Genomic DNA, 5,107 nt, shown 5'->3' with positions numbered 1-5,107 from the left:
AGTGGTTTTTGGGTTTTTTTGTTGTTGTTGTTGTTGGTTTGTTTTGTTTTGTTGTCTTCTAGCATGTCAGGAAGAGGATATCAGGAGCAAGATACTCAATAAGGGGAATAATCTTTCAGACACCTTGTGGGACCTGTTTAATTTGATATCTTGGGTGCTTTGTATCATTCCCGTGGGGGAAGTCTGGATAGGAAAAAAAGTTGTTGCATGTGTGTGTATTCATTTTCACCCTTCTTCTACTCCTAAAACAGAAAATTTGGCCAGAAATAGATATTCTCCTGGAAGAAATCCATTGGAATGCAAGAAAATTCCTACAAAAAATTGCAGTAAAATTTTAACAGATTTGCAGCAAACCTAGCTTTACCACTGTAACTAGAACTGTGCCTGAGGTTGTCTCCCTCTGAGCCCTAGTCTGGCCTTAGATTCCTGTTGGGTTTATTTCACTTGTTCCAGCAGCAATTCAAGGTGCACAGGATAATAGTTTTTCCAAGACTAGATGGCCAGTGTTAAAGGAGGAGGAAGAAAAAGGAGGGTATGGGCTTTAATCTGGGGCAGTATCTTCTCTGCCACCCTGGCCTGAGTGGTGGCCACTATCAGGAGAGCACGTCCAAAAGAGACACCCTGGCTGCCAACCTGAGAAAAACCATGGTACTGGCCAGCTTTGCCTGCTGCTCCCCCTGTGCCTCTGGTCCCTGCCAACCAGGTTGTTGAGACCAGGAAAAGCCATTGGGTAGGTGACAAGAGCCAAAGAATTTACTGAATGTGTTGGGCTTGATAGCAGCTGCTCCTTGCCAATTGCATTCCTCTGCTGCAGGACGGATGCACAGAATACATCCCAGACCTTCCTCCCAGCAGGAGATAAGCTCTGGAGCCCTGCATGGTGTGGAGCTGCATGTGTCCTTTTCCCCACATGGTGTCAAATTGGTTTTTCCGTCCTAGTGCCTATGGGCAGCTGGTAGAATTTTTATTTTTCATTATTTAAGAAATTTTGATAAGCTTGCATTTAGGCTTGGTTACCCTGTAGGTAGCAGAGACTTGCGGGGTTGTAATTACTGGGTATGGCTCCATCCCTGAGGTATGGAACAGAAAACTAGGCTGTGGCAAAGAGAATGGAGGGCATTAAGGCACACAATCCCACAAAAGGTGCAGTGCAGTTTTCCCCCACCCCAGATGGCTGTGTGGCACTGGGCCATGGTAGGTGCAAGCCCAGGAGGGGAAAGACGATGCTGAAGAATGTGCCGTTATGTATTTCCTTAGGTTTTCCCTCCTTGCCAGAGCTGCACGAGGACCGCAGACTTGGCAGGCGTAATGCAGAGCTGTCTTCCCCTGCAGCTCTCCAAGGACCTTCCCTGGCACTTTGCCCAGCTCCGGGCACCAGGTGCTGTGGTGCGGAGAAGAGGTCTTCCAAAGAAACTTTGGGTGCATCTGTGCAGTCCTGTGGATGCAATTCAAAGGTCCCCAAGCAACCCTTTTCCACACTGGGAGATTGAGATAATTAATCCTCCTCTTACAAGCCCCAATTAGTGAGGCACAGCATAGCACCTGCAGAAACATCATTGCTTCCAGAACTGGACTGAGAACCCCTGCACTATGTGGAGTATCCAAATAGGTGGACACCTTTGACTTGTGCTGCAGAGATTCTCTAACTATGCATAAACTGAGCAGACTTGAGACCCAAAGTAAAGGCAAGCAAGGTCTTGCCATCATAAGAACAATTTTTATGGGCTTCAGATTCTCAAGTCTCACAGAAATTTTTGGGCATTTTTAATTTTTCTTTTGAAAATATCCCAAATGTCTGCATGGGATAAATTTACAAAATACAACAAGCTAGTAGAAATTGGAAAATCTTCCCCAGCTGCTGTTATGCTTCCTTATGCAAAACCCATTTAAGTCCAAATCCCAAAGGAGTAGTGGTACATAGAGTCTCATGGTGAATATTGCATAGTCTGTGTGTATGGCTACCTCTGTCCCAAAAATAGTTTTTAAAATCACTGGGCATCAGGAAATAAACAGTTCAGAGATGTTTAATCCTCAGAGGTTTCATGGCAGTAAATATCTGGTTAGAGGATAGACAAGCTATTCATGCCCCAGCTGAGGAAAATGTAGAAGTCAGTGCATCCTAAACACCAGAGTTTTTGAAGGTGCTCACATCCCCGGCTTTAAGAACCATGTCAGTTAACACTTTCTGTATATTAAACAACAAAAAATTTAACTGCAAGATGCAAACTTTTGAAAGTCGGTTCTCTTTTGTTCCAGTGTTTGCAGGACTACAATTTCCTAAGACACTGGCTCCCAGAAAACACCATGCACTTTGATCCATCAGTAATGCCTATGAATTTCCATCTCCTTTTTGGAATCTGTTATGGATGAGGCTGTGGCCATGCACTGAAAAAGGCAGGAAGGTCCCTCTTCCATTATGTTGCCTTTTCTTTTTCCTCTTGAGTGAAGAGTTAGCTACTGATTAAGACCACTCTTCAGCCACAGTGCTTGTTTGCCTGAAATCCCTTCTGAAAATGATGGCTTTTGTTCAATATTGTTATTGAGTTTCTTCTGTGACATAAAGTACTTTCCATCCTTCTGCTCAGGCAATGGGGAGAAATTAACAGTTTGTGGAAGCTGTTTATTGTCAGTGCTCTTTTCTGTGGTTTGGGATAGGGGAAGGAGCCAACAACACCAGACATCTCAGAGGCAATGTTATGGGGAGACAGTACAAACCCTCACTTTTCTTCTCACTTTGTTTCTTCTCCAGTTGCACTATCTAGCACATCTAACCTCTTCCTCTTCCATCAGTATTGCTTCTGGCTCTTGCCCTGCTTTTGAAAGTTCTTTTGGGAGCCTCTATTTTGCCTGGTGTATCTGTTGTGCTCTAATGTTTCAGGGTGCTGTTGAATTGACAACACTTTCATACACTGCCACAGATTCAGGGAGACCTAACATCTTTCAGAACAGGACCATACACCAACACACTGCTAACCAGAAGAGCTGGGTGAGTTAGGTACTTTTAAATCTCATTTGCCAAGATTTTTCTTTCCCTATTGAGGATCCAGACAATAATTGTTTTTTGAAGGAATTACACTGTTTTATGAAGCTGTCTTTTGTGGGTATCTGTGGACCATGATGGTAGACATAAAGTGTTTTCTTGATTTATCACCCTTCTGCATCACAAAAGTAGAAATGCCTGTGATTTTTCTATCATATATATCTTTTTATAGAGGTCCATGTGTTGATCACATGTTGAATATAATTTAGATGTTTGGATCTTTGCAGTCTGTAAAAAAAAGGCCAACATTTAGCTGGAAAAGCCAGGCACTTGGGAAGAAGGAATGGAAAGGCTCATAGGGAGGGGAGAGGAGGTAACTGAGGCAAGGGGGAGCCCTTGGAGAGTGGTCCTCAAACCACAACGTGTATTTGTCTTTGATGCTGGCAGAGCTGTACAGGCTCTACAGGAAGCTCCGCACTGCTGGAGGACTGCTTTCAGCTGAGACACTGGACCCAGGTCCTATTTTTCCTGGCTCTGGTGACTGTCCAGGAGGAAGTGAGAGATCCTATGACACTTTTTGGAAGAAAAGGACATGATCCCAGTGCTGTGGATAAAGTTTCCTGTCTGGCAATAAAATCTATTCAGCAATGTGGATGGTATTAACAGGTGCCAACATCAGGTTCTACAGACTGTTTGCTAAAGCTGCAATAGTCCTCAGCTGGTCTAAGTCAGGAGACCTGCTTAGATGGTGTCACTGAAGGAATTTTTCCCTCTTCCTTTTCTTGGAAATTATTTCTTTCCTTTTTGGTTCTAACATAAGTTTGCCTGAACATAAAAAATCAATTATACCATTCAAACCTGCTTTTTAAGAGTCATGATACAAATCTAGTTTGGCACAAAAAAAACCCCAAGAAAACAAACGTTGTATGCAAACAAATGAACGTAGCCTATCTAGTGACATACATTTCTAGAAAGGTAATGTAGAACACTTAAGCTAAGAGATTTTCTGCTGCGTAAACAGAAGTCTTCCAGACTGACAGAAATAAATACTTTGAGAATCCAGTTACCAATGTCTATCCTTGAAAGAGGCATCATGATGAAGGGGGGGAGGCAGAGGGAGGAGTGTCTGTGTCTGTGCAAGTTGATTTGTTGATTAGCATTTAAAGCATTTTGATATCTCAGGTGAAGGTCAGTCCATTGTTGTGTTTTTCCTTTCTGCAATTAGCTGTAGGCAATTTGTATGGAACACAAAACATGAATAGCATCTCTTGAAATTAATACTGAGGTGGGTGGAAAGGAAGAACAAGAGAAACAAGCAGAAACTTATTTAACAGGCTGGTTGCTGAACAGTGGCAACGTGGCTTGACTCAGAGCATTACTGCTTTTAGCACATGATTTATTGCTAATGCCCCTTCCCATGACTGGCCTTCAGCCTTTGATGTCAGTCAGCTCTGAATTAATTACTTCATAATGCAAAGTGAAAGTGCAGCAGGTTTGGTTTATTCCCCGTTGCTTCCTGAAGTTGTTGTGTTAACTTCAGTTAGCCTCGTCAGTGTTTACTCGCTCTTACCCTCCCGCAAAGCACCTTCTCATTTGTAAATCCAAAAAGCTGGCAGGGGTGTGTGCACCCGTTGTGTTGCCTCGTAATAAATGGAGCCTTTTAGCCAGGGCAAGCGAGACTGATGTAGGAATGCAAGAGATCATATCTTGGGGGGAAAATCAATATTAAGATGTACAATTGCTCCCATGGTATTGAAAGAATTAGTTGATCTACATGCCAAATGACAGCCCCCTTGATAACAGGGATTATGTGTCCTGTCTTTCCAGGCTGTGCTCCGCTGGGGCTGCTCTCCGGGTCCCTCAGGCAGAGATAATCTAATTAGTACAACAAAGACCAGGTCGATTTAAAAAAATAAAGGGCGGGAGCGGGAGGGGGCGGGGGAGAGAGGGGGGGGATGTCAGCGAGAAGCAGTCTTTGGAAAAAGTTGCTGAGGAGGAGTGGAAAACTGGGAATATAAGTTAACCGTCATTTTGGCTCCACAGATGCTGGAAATTCAGACCCACCAGACTATTACCAGACAAACCCCGAATTAGCAACTGCTTACAGCCTTTAAAAGCACTCATTTA

The sequence above is a fragment of the Taeniopygia guttata genome, chromosome 2, assembly GCF_048771995.1.
Source record: "Taeniopygia guttata chromosome 2, bTaeGut7.mat, whole genome shotgun sequence".
NCBI classification, from domain to species: Eukaryota; Metazoa; Chordata; class Aves; order Passeriformes; family Estrildidae; genus Taeniopygia; species Taeniopygia guttata.
This window is presented reverse-complemented; position numbering follows the sequence as displayed.